Source organism: Stegostoma tigrinum, unplaced genomic scaffold (genome assembly GCF_030684315.1).
Source record: "Stegostoma tigrinum isolate sSteTig4 unplaced genomic scaffold, sSteTig4.hap1 scaffold_208, whole genome shotgun sequence".
Lineage (NCBI taxonomy): Eukaryota > Metazoa > Chordata > Chondrichthyes > Orectolobiformes > Stegostomatidae > Stegostoma > Stegostoma tigrinum.
Window position 1 is genome coordinate 360,335 of NW_026728146.1, and position 12,166 is coordinate 372,500.

At 47.8% G+C, this 12,166-nt stretch overlaps 1 long non-coding RNA gene across 1 annotated transcript in view; it reads right to left on the reverse strand.

The window, feature by feature from the left end:
• Positions 1–1,383: 1,383 nt before the first annotated feature.
• The window catches only part of LOC132207924 (uncharacterized), a 27,064-nt gene continuing 16,281 nt past the window's right edge, over positions 1,384–12,166 (reverse strand). Inside the window, exon 4 of the long non-coding RNA XR_009444004.1 lies at positions 1,384–1,467. This is a non-coding gene — a long non-coding RNA (uncharacterized LOC132207924). The remainder of the gene's footprint in view (positions 1,468–12,166) is intronic.

A 12,166-nucleotide genomic window follows, 5' to 3' on the forward strand; every position in this document is an offset into this window, starting at 1 on the left:
CCTCGCAATCCATGTTGCGTAGTCAACATCATTCCTTGACAATGCTTGAAGCAAGGCATAAGCAGTGGTTTCCACAGTCATCGCAGAAGCCTGTGCTGCTTCAATTGGATACGGCTTCTCGTCCTCCAACAATGGAGGCTTTCCAGTTACCAACATCACAATCTGTCATTTGACAATGGGATTAGCTGAGAATAAAGTTGACATCATATAGATTTTTGTTTGCATTTCAACAACACAACAATGGTTTTGCTGGTCAAGATCCAGCATTATCTCACCACTGATGTCGATAACATTCTCCATACTTCCCGCTCAGTGATGGGTCCTTTTGTTTGGGAAAAATAGGCACCTTCGAATGCAAATGAATCAAGATGAGCTTTAGTTTCTCATCAGGCTACATGGCAGTTATTACAAGATGTTATGAACAAAAGGTGTAGGAGCAGATGAAACCATTCATAGCATCAGTCTGGATGATCTTCTTGCCCTCATCCTGAGGAGGCATCACAGATCTTAACTTACACGCAATTCAAATTATTTCACGCAATGACAAGACTGAATGTTCTGGATACTGCAAATGCCATGGCACCTGGCAGTATCCCACAAACTGTATTGGAACAATGTGCCCCAAGGTCACCACACCAACAGTAAATGTTTTCCAGTCCATTTTTAAACACTCGCGACACTCACATTTCAGAGAAAGATGACCTATCACGCAATCGGCAGACAAATTGTCCTGACCAATTATGACCTCAATGTATTCTCAAGCATCAGCAAAGTAATGCAACATCTGGATGACAGTGCTGTCAAACAGCTGCACACGAAGGTTCAGTTCACTTTTCATCATGCCACACTTCTCGTAACCTCGTTCAGGATTTACCACAAATATGATCAGAGATCCTGAGCTTGAAAAGGAAGGAAAGTGCAAACTGTCATTTCCACCAAGGCAAGTTCTGATTGAATGTGGTGTGAAGCAGAGGAATAGAAAATTGAGTCAGTGGCATTCACGGGATATCTGCACTGGCTGAAGTCATGTCTTCATTTGAGCCAAAGTGCAGACATGAATGTTCATTGAATATTGTCCAGGTGTCCAGCAGAATTCATGACTTTTCCAACAGTGAAGTCAACGATGAGAAAAAACAGTGAGACTTGGACAACGATCAGGCTTGGCCTGATAAAGGATAAGTAACATTTGCACCATACAAGTGCGAAGCAGCAATCAGCTCCAACCAGAGAGAATATGACCATATCACAAAATTCCATGTCCTTACCCTAACTGGGTCAGTTATATAATCAGCAGTAGCCAGGTCCGTGGCACAAACCGCCCTGCTGTGGAAGAGGGTCAGGCAAATCCAAGTGAGTGATCGTGGTTGGAGACTCATTCGTTGGGGGCAGAGTTTCTGTAGCCACATTTGAGACACCAGGGCTGTGTGTTGCTTCCCTGGTACCAAGGTCAAGGACATCTCTGAGTGGCTGCAACAAATGAATGCATTGGTTAAGGAGCTGGTACTGGGCTAGGCTTTCAGGTTCATGGATAATTGCGACTGCTTCCTGGGCAAGGGGTGACGTGTGTAAGAGGGATGGCTTGCACCTAAACTGAACGGGAACAAATACCCTCACAGGGAGGTTTGCAAGTGCTACTTGGGAGGATTTAAAGACTGGCAGGCAGCTGGGAACCAGAGCAGCAGGTCAGCAAGTAGATGAATTGATGGCAGGTCCATGTTAGGGCCAATAAATCAGAAAAGAATGGCAGTCAGAGACAGGTACATGAACATGATGGCACGAACAAGCTGAAGTATGTTTATTTCACTGCAAGGAGTATGACAGGTAAGGCAGATGAGCATAGAGCCTGGATCAGTACATGGGTCTCTGATGTTGAGGCTATTACAGGGGCTTGGTTGAGACAGAGACAGGACTGGCTGCTCAATGTTCCAGGGTTTCATTGTTTTAGACAAGATAGAGGGGAAGATAAAAGAAGGAGGTGCACTCCTAACCTGTGGGAAATGTTAAATCTGCACCTGGAGAGGACATTCTGGAGGGCTTGCCCACTGAGGTAATAGAGGTAGCGTTCAAAAATAAGATAGACACAATCACTCTGATCAGATTAAACTAATAGCCTGCTCCCCTGTTGCCACTGACACACTGAGGAACAAATATGTAGGCAGCTTTTGAAACGATGCAATAAGTCAGAGTTGTCACAGTCAGTGAATTTAACCTCCCCGGTATTGACTGGGACTCCCTTACAACAAGAGTTTAAACGAGGCTGAATGAACACAGCAGGCCAAGCAGCATCTCAGGAGCACAAAAGCTGACGTTTCGGGCCGAGACCCTTCATCAGCGAGGGGGATGGGGTGAGGGAACTGGAATAAATAGGGAGAGAGAGGGAGGCGGACCGAAGATGGAGAGTAAAGAAGATAGGTGGAGAGAGCATAGGTGGGGAGGTAGGGAGGGGATAGGTCAGTCCAGGGAAGACGGACAGGTCAAGGAGGTGGGATGAGGTGAGTAGGTAGATGGGGGTGCGGCTTGGGGTGGGAGGAAGGGATGGGTGAGAGGAAGAACCGGTTAGGGAGGCAGAGACAGGTTGGACTGGTTTTGGGATGCAGTGGGTTGGGGGGGAAGAGCTGGGCTGGTTGTGTGGTGCAGTGGGGGGAGGGGACGAACTGGGCTGGTTTAGGGATGCAGTAGGGGAAGGGGAGATTTTGAAACTGGTGAAGTCCACATTGGTACCATTAGGCTGCAGAGTTCCCAGGCGGAATATGAGTTGCTGTTCCTGCAACCTTCGGGTGGCATCATTGTGGCACTGCAGGAGGCCCATGATGGACATGTCATCTAGAGAATGGGAGGGGGAGTGGAAATGGTTTGCGACTGGGAGGTGCAGTTGTTTGTTGCAAACTGAGCGGAGGTGTTCTGCAAAGCGGTCTCCAAGCCTCCGCTTGGTTTCCCCAATGTAGAGGAAGCCACACCGGGTACAGTGGATGCAGTATACCACATTGGCAGATGTGCAGGTGAACCTCTGCTTAATGTGGAATGTCATCTTGGGGCCTGGGATAGGGGTGAGGGAGGAGGTGTGGGGGCAAGTGTCGCATTTCCTGCAGTTGCAGGGGAAGGTGCCGGGTGTGGTGGGGTTGGAGGGCAGTGTGGAGCGAACAAGGGAGTCACGGAGAGAGTGGTCTCTCCGGAAAGCAGACAGGGGTGGGGATGGAAAAATGTCTTGGGTGGTGGGGTCGGATTGTAAATGGCGAAAGTGGCGGAGGATGATGCGTTGTATCCGGAGGTTGGGAGGGTGGTGTGTGAGAACGTGGGGGATCCTCTTGGGGCGGTTGTGGCGGGCGCGGGGTGTGAGGGATGTGTTGCGGGAAATACGGGAGACGCGGTCAAGGGCGTTCTCGATCACTGTGGGGGGAAAGTTGCGGTCCTTGAAGAACTTGGACATCTGGGATGTGCGGGAGTGGAATGTCTTATCGTGGGAGCAGATGCGGCGGAGGCGGAGGAATTGAGAATAGGGAATGGAATTTTTGCAGGAGGGTGGGTGGGAGGAGGTGTATTCTAGGTAGCTGTGGGAGTCGGTGGGCTTGAAACGGACATCAGTAACAAGCTGGTTGCCTGAGATGGAGACTGAGAGGTCCAGGAAGGTGAGGGATGTGCTGGAGATGGCCCAGGTGAACTGAAGGTTGGGGTGGAAGGTGTTGGTGAAGTGGATGAACTGTTCGAGCTCCTCTGGGGAGCAAGAGGCGGCGCCGATACAGTCATCAATGTACCGGAGGAAGAGGTGGGGTTTGGGGCCTGTGCAGGTACTTTCGCCATTTACAATCCGACCCCACCACCTTGTCTTGACATTTTTCCATCCCCACCCCTGCCTGCTTTCCGGAGAGACCACTCTCTCCGTGACTCCCTTGTTCGCTCCACTCTGCTCTCCAACCCCACCACACCCGGCACCTTCCCCTGCAACCGCAGGAAATGCTACACTTGCCCCCACACCACCTCCCTCACCCCTATCCCAGGCCCCAAGATGACATTCCACATTAAGCAGAGGTTCACCTGCACATCTGCCAATGTGGTATACCGCATCCACTGTACCCGGTGTGGCTTCCTCTACATTGGGGAAACCAAGCGGAGACTTGGAGACCGCTTTGCAGAGCACCTCCGCTCAGTTCGCAACAAACAACTGCACCTCCCAGTCGCAAACCATTTCCACTCCCCCTCCCATTCTCTAGATGACCTGTCCATCATGGGCCTCCTGCACTGCCACAATGATGCCACCCGAAGGTTGCAGGAACAGCAACTCATATTCCGCCTGGGAACCCTGCAGCCTAATGGTATCAATGTGGACTTCACCAGTTTCAAAATCTCCCCTTCCCCTACTGCATCCCTAAACCAGCCCAGTTCGTCCCCTCCCCCCACTGCACCACACAACCAGCCCAGCTCTTCCCCCCAACCCACTGCATCCCAAAACCAGTCCAACCTGTCTCTGCCTCCCGAACCGGTTCTTCCTCTCACCCATCCCTTCCTCCCAACCCTAGCCGCGCCCCCATCTACCGACTAACCTCATCCCACCTCCTTGACCTGTCCGTCTTCCCTGGACTGACCTATCCCCTCCCTACCTCCCCACCTAAACTCTCTCCACCTATCTTCTTTACTCTCCATCTTCGGTCCGCCTCCCCCTCTCTCCCTATTTATTCCAGTTCCCTCTCCCCATCCCCCTCTCTGATGAAGTGTCTAGGCCCGAAACGTCAGCTTTTGTGCTCCTGAGATGCTGCTTGGCCTGCTGTGTTCATCCAGCCTCACATTTTATTATCTCGGAATTCTCCAGCATCTGCAGTTCCCATTATCTTTAAATGAGGCTGAATTTGTTAAGTCTATCCAAGAGAGTTTCTTGACACAATACATGGATAGAAGATGGGCCATACTGGTCTTTGTCCTGGTCAGGTAACTGGTGAGAAGGGTGGGAAAGCATGTTGGAAATAGTGATCACAACTCCTTCAATTTTAAGATTGCTATGAAGAAGGAGAAGTCAGGACCTTGGGGGAGAGTAAATTATATCAATTTTAGGTAGGAGCTGGGGAGTGTTAATTGGGAGGAGCTGTCACATTTGCCATATGGGAATTGTTTGAAGGCCTGCTTATGAGTTTAGGATCAGAAAGGAGGAAGGACAAGGATGGCAAGGTAAAGACCCTTGGATAATTGGGGAGGTTGTGAAGTTAGTCAAAAGGGAAAATCAAAAATACGTCAGGTTCAGGAAGCTAAAATAGAACAGGGCTGACATAAAGAAAGCAGAAAAAGAAAGGGCGATGAAATGGAGGCAAGGAGGGTTAAAGGAAATCCCAAGGCATTCTAAGAGGATAAACAGGGAGAAAGTAGGACCATTCAGGATAAAGGAGGGAACTTGTGTACGGAAGCAGAGGATGTGGGCAAAATCCTAAATGAGTACTCTGCATCACTATTCACTCAGGCGAAGGGTGTGGAGGATAGTGGGATTTGTGTGGAGCATGCTCATATGATAACAGCATTTTGAGATCAAGAAAATGCATTAAGGTGGATAAGTCCTCAGGACCCAATGGTATCTACTCAAGGGTTTTTGAGCGAGGTGAGAGAGGAGATTGTCAGGGCATTCAGCAATATCTTTGTATCCTTGGTCGCCACTGGAGGGGTACTGGAGGACGAGCAAGTTGCTAAATGTTCTTCTTCTGTTCAAGAAGGAAAATAGGGTCAATCCAGGAAACTAGAGACTAGTGAGTCTCTCATCGTTCATTGGGAAGCTATTGGACAGAATTCTTAGGGATTGTATTTATCTGTATTTGGAACAGCATGGCCCAATTAGGGACAGTCAGCATGGCTTTGTGCAGGGCAGGTCATGTCTTACTAACTTGATCGAATTTTTTCAGGAGGTAACTAATGTGATCATTGAAGGTAGAGTAGTGGATATTGTCGACAGGGATTTTAGCAAGGCTTTCAAGGTGCCTCACGGTAGGATCATCCAGAAGATTAAGATCCATGGGGTCTGTGGTCACTCAACTGCTTGGATTCACAACTGGCTTGCCCAGAGAAGACAGAGGGTGGTGGTGGAAAGGTGCTTTTCAGGCTGCACATCCAGGACTATTCTGTTCTGCAGGGATCTGTACTGGGACCTCTGCTGTTGTGGTATATATAAAATGACCGAGGTGAAAATATAGATGGATGGGTTCGTAAGTTTGTAGGCGATAGAATGATTGGTAGAGCGGTAGTTAGGGTAGAAAGTCATAAAAGGATACAGAAGGATACAGATCAGTTGCAGAAATGTCAAGTGAATTTTAATCCGTTAAGTGTCAAGTGCTCCACTTTGGGAAATTAAATGTTAAGGAAAAATATACAGTTAATGGCAGGACCCTGAACAGCATTTGTGTATACAGGGATCTTGGGATTCAGTTCATCGCTCCCCCAAAGGGGCCACACAAGTTGATAGAGTGGTAAAGAAGACGCATGGCATGCTTGCCTTTATTAGTTGGGGAATCGAGCACAAGAATCAGGATGTCATGTTCCAGCTTTAGAAGACGTTGGTTAGGCCTTAAGTATTGCACTCTTAAGAATCGTATCCAATTCTGGTCGTCATGTTACAGGAAGGATGTGGAGGTTTTGAATAGCGTGCAAAAGAGGTTACCTGGATTTGAGGGCTTGAGCTAGAAAGAGGAGGCTGGAAAGACTCAGACTATTTTCTCTGCAGACGTTGAGGGAAGACTTGATAGAGGTTTACAAATTTATGACATGCATAGACAGATTCTGACTGTAACCCTTCTCCCAGATTTGAAATGTCTAAAACTGGGGGCATGTATTTAAGGTGAGAGGGGGAAAGTTCAAAGGAGATGTCAGAGACAATTCTTTTATACAGAGAGTGGTCGGAGTCTGAAAAGCACTGCCGGGGTGGCTGTGGAAGCAGATACAATAGGGCCGTTTAAGACACTTTGATATAAGTACATGAATATACAAGCAATGTAGGGATATGAATCAAGGACATTCGGAAGGCTTTAGCTAAATTTGGCACCATGTTCGGCACAACATTGCACGCCAAAGGGCCTGTTCCTCTGCTGAAGTGTTCTCGGATCTATGTTAATCAATGCGACTGGAACCGTAGATCAGAGACAATAGATTCTACGGCAAGTAACTCACTTTGGACTTCTCAACATCTGTCCACTGCCGATAAACTCCAAATCCGGGTGTCAATGAAATACTCTTCACTCAGCTCAACGAGTGCGACTCCGACAACACTATCGATAAACGACAGCAGTGCAGTCAAAACATCCCATTGATTGATCCCCCTTCTTATGTCAGGATATAGGAAAACAAGTAGGCCATTCAACCCTTCAAACACTTTCTACCATCCAATGAGATTATAACTTAATTGTGGCCTACCTCCATATTGCCTTTGGTCCATATCCCTCAAAACTTTTTTTCCTTTTGGTTGAACTGAAAATTTACAATTAACAATGGATCTAGAGTTAACTGTTGTTTGAGATGGGGAGTTACAACGAGACAATGCACCAATTCATCAAACTCCTTCCACAGTACCTGATAATTGTGTGATCCCTACCACCCAAAAATATTTAAACAGCAGCTCCAGAATCTGCATGTTCCCTGTCAAAATCAGCAGAATCCTGATCTGGAACTGTATGACTGTTACTTCATTTCCACTGAGTAAAAGCAATTCATCTCCTGTCCTCAGTATTTCATTAATATATTCATACCACGTGCATTGCAGCTATTCAACAGGCCAATTCTCCACAACCTTCTTAACAGCAATTCTGGATGGATAGCAAATGCAGCCCAAGAAAGCAACATCAATGACATGCTCGTGAATTTTAAAAATTATATTGACAATATTTATGGATTATAACAAATCCCAGACTTCATGACGTCTCAAATCCGTTCTCCCCCTCTCCCCACTGCTTTGATGTGCATTCATGATTGTGATTTACAAAGAACAGCAACTAATTTGAAACAATTAACTAGCAAAAATAGAACAGAAATGTAGTTCTGTGCAAAACCAATGCGAAACAGATAGGAGCAGATAGCGAAGGGGACTGTTGGAGAATGCAGAATATAGACAGATTGGAGAGTTAGGTGGAGAAATGGCAGATGGAGTTCAATCCGGGCAAATGCAAGGTGATACATTTTGGAAAATCCAATTCAAGAGCGAACTGTACGGTGAATGGAAAAGGCCTGGGGAAAATTGATGCACAGAGAGATCTGGGTGTTCAGGTCCATTGCACCCAGACGGTGGCAATGCAGGTCAATAGAGTGGTCAAGAAGGCATACGGCATGCTTTCATTCATCAGACAGGGTATCAAGTACAAGATTTGGCACGTCATGTTGCAGTTTTATAGGACTTTGGTTCACATTTGGAATACGGCGTACAGTTCTGGTCGCCACATTACCAATAGGATGTGAATGCTTTGGAGATGGTGCAGAGGAGGTTCACCAGGATGTTACCTGGTATGGAGGGCACTCGCTATGAAGAGAGGTTGAGTAGATTGGGATTATTTACATGAGAAAGATGGAGATTGAAGGGGGGGACCTGATTGATGTCGACAAAATCATGAGAGGTATAGACAGGGTGGATAGCAAGAAGCTTTCTATCCCAGAGTGGGGGGACTCAATTACTGGTCGTCACAATTTCAAGGTGAGAGGGGAAAAGTTCAAGGCATACGCGTGGAAAGTTCTTTATGCAGAGAGTCGTGGGTGCCTGAAACGCATTGCCAACGCAGGCGGTAGAGGCAGGCACAAGAGCGTCATTTAAGATGTATCTAGACAGAAACATGAATGGGCAGGGAGCAAAGCGAACAGATCCTTGGAAAATAGGCGACAGGTTTACATAAAGGATCTGGAACGGCGCAAGCTTGGAGGGCCAAAGGGCCTGTTCCTGTGCTGTAATTTTCTTTGTTCTTTTCCTCTTTGAAACAGTTTGAAGGCTGGCTATCAGCTAGACAACAGCAGCGATCCCTGAGATTCGTCATTCGAAACAGGAAGGAGTTTCCAACATCAATTGGAGAGACAGCATACTTGAAGATTCAAGTCACTATTTCATCTACAACTTTCCACTCACACCGGTGAAATGCCCTTTCAGAACTACAGTGCACGTTAGTCCAGAACATGCTGCACTCAAGCCACTTCCATTTTTCCACTTCCTGAACTACAATTTGATCCCTTCATTTCCTAGTTTGTATGCTTTTATGTTTTTCTAGTCTTGAAGATTTCTACAGTACAAATTTATAGTTGCCCTGTTATAGGAAGGATATTTTTAAGCAAGAGTGGGCACAGAAGAAATTTACCAGATTGTTGCTGAGCATGGAAGGTTTCAGTGATAAAGGAAGGTTGGGTCAGCTGGAACTTTTTTCACTGGAGCAAAGGGGGATGAAAGGTGACCTGATCGAGGTTTATAAATAGGACACGGTTGGAGGGATATGGGCCAGGAAGAGGCAGTTGGGACTAGTTTAGTTTGGGATTATGTTGGACCCAAGGGCTCATTTCCACGCTGTACGACCATGACTCTATAAAATAGGCTGACAAGGTCAAGTAACACATACCGTACCAAAACGAGCAAAAAAAAGCACAGCATCCCCTTCAAATTACATCTCACCACAGGACAAGTTAAGGCCAGGCTACTACATAGAACAAACATCAACACTGCATCTCAAACCTCCACTGGAATTGAATAGTTTTGCATTTATCTTGATAAGTCAAACCACATTCTGTTCTCCAACCCTCTGGTGCTTCCCTTGTGAGAGGAAATGAAAAACTGGTCAGGGCCACTGAGATTTTCTTTGAGGTAACAAGGTGTACAGCTGGACGAAAACAGCCGGCCAAGCAGCATCTGAGCAACAGGAAGGCTGACGTTTCAGGCCTAGACACTTCTTCAGAAATGGGGGAGGGAGAGGGGGGTTCTGAAAAATAGGGAGAGAGCGGGAGGCAGATAGAAGTTGGATAAAGGAAAAGATAGGTGGACAGGAGACAGACAGGTCAAAGAGGCAGGGATGGAGTGCAGGTGGAAAGCAGACAGGTCAGTTCAGATAGGACGAACAGGTCAAGGCGGTGGGAAGAGGTTAGTAGGTAGGAGGTGGGGGTGGGGCTTGAGGTGGCAGGATGGAATAGGTGGGTTGGTTTTGGGTTGCAGGAGCAGGAGGGGAGATTTTGAAGCTTGTGAAGTCCACATTGATACCACTGAGCTGTGGGGTTCCCAAGCGGAATATGAGGCGCTGCTCCTGCAATCTTCAGGTGGCACTGCAGGAGACCCAGGATGGACATGTAATCTGAGGATTGGGAGGGAGAGTTGAAACGGTTGGCGACTGGTAGGTGCAGTTCTTTCATGCATCGGTGACTTGCAAAGGTCCCCAAGCCTCCGCTTGGTTTCCCTGATGTAGAGGGGGCCACAATGGGAACAGCGAATACAGTATATCACATTAGCAGATGTGCAGGTGAACATCTGCTTGATGTGGAATTTCTTCTTGGGGCCTGGGATGGGGGTGAGGGGGGAGGTATCGAGACAGGTGAAGCACTTCCTGCAGTTGCAGGAAAAAGTGCCGCGTGTACGGGGTGCTGGAGGGGAGTGTGGGGCGCATAAGGGAGTCACGTAAGGGTGGGGAGGGAAAAAATGTCTTTGGTGGTGGGGTCAGAGTGCAGATAGCAGAAGTGTCGGCGATGATGCATTGAATCCGAAGGTTAGTGGGGTGGTACGTGAGGGCGAGAAGGACTCTGTTTTGGTTGTTTTATGGGGAGCGGGTGTGAGGGGTGAGTTGTGGGAAATGCGGGTGACCCAGTCGAGGGTGTTTTCGACCACTGCGGGGGGTGGGGTGTGGAGTTGCGGTCCTTGAAAACTAAAACTTCTCTTTCAAATCCTCCCACTTCCTACAGACAAAGCGGGTGGCCAGGGTATCCACATGGGCCCAAGCTATGCTTGCCTCTTTGTAGGTTACATGGAACGATCCCTCTTCCGTACCTACACTGGCCCTTAACCCCACCTCTTCCTCCGTTACATTGATGACTGTATCGGCGCCACTAATGTGGTAGCTGCATCTGCTGTTCTCATTGTGGCCTCCTCAACATCAGGGAAACCAAGCGGAGGCTTGGGGACCGCTTTGCACATCACCTCTGCTCACTTCACACTAAGCAACTCCCCCTCGCAGTCCTCAGATGACATGTCCATCCTGGGCCTCCTGCAGTGCCGCAATGATGCCACCCGAAGGTTGCAGGAAGGGCACCTCATATTCTGCTTGGAAACCCTGCAGCCCAATGCTATCAATGTGGACTTCACAAGCTTCAAAATCACCCCTCCCCACAACTGCATTCCAAAACCAGCCCAGCTCATCCCCGCCTCCTGAACCTGTCTTTTCTCCCTCCTATCCCCTCCTCCCACATCAAGCCCCACCACCATCTCCTATCCTCTTGATCTTTGGCCTTGATTTTTGAGTCTTCATTTTCTACAGATTTCGTACCAGAGGGCTGGAGGGCTGCAAATGTTCAAGAAGGGCAGGAGAGATGACCCAGGTGATTATAGACCAGTGAGCCTTACGTCTGTTGTTGGAAAAGTTTTGTAAAGGATGAGAAGAGATAGGATTTATAAACATCAAGCAAGCACCAATTTGATTGGAGATCATCAAAATGGATTCGTCAAGGGCAAGTCGTGTCTCACAAACCTCAGTGAGTTTTCAGAAGGTGACCAAGCATGTGGACGAGGGAAGGGCCGTTGACGTGGTGTACATGGACTTCAGTGAAGCCTTTGATAAGGTTCCACGTGGTCGGCCATTCGACCAAATATGGACGCATGGGATTGAGGGACATTTAGCAGTTTGGATTAGAAACTGGCTTTCTGTAAGAAGGCAACTAGTGGTGGTTGATGGAAAATATTCAGCCTGGAGTCAATTCGCTCGTGGTGTGCACAAGGATTTGTTTTGGGACCACTGCTGTTTGTCATTTTTATAAATGATTTGGATGCAGGCACAGGTGGATGGATTACTCAGTTTGCAGGTGACACTAAAGTTGGCGGAGTGGTGGGCAGTGTGGAAGAATGTCGCAGGTTGCAGGGAGACTTGGATAAACTGCAGAATTGGGTTGAAAGGTGGCAAATGGAGTTCAATGCGGATAAATGTGAGGTGATTCACTTTGGGAAGAATAATAGGAAGGCAGAATACTGGGTCAATGGAAAGAT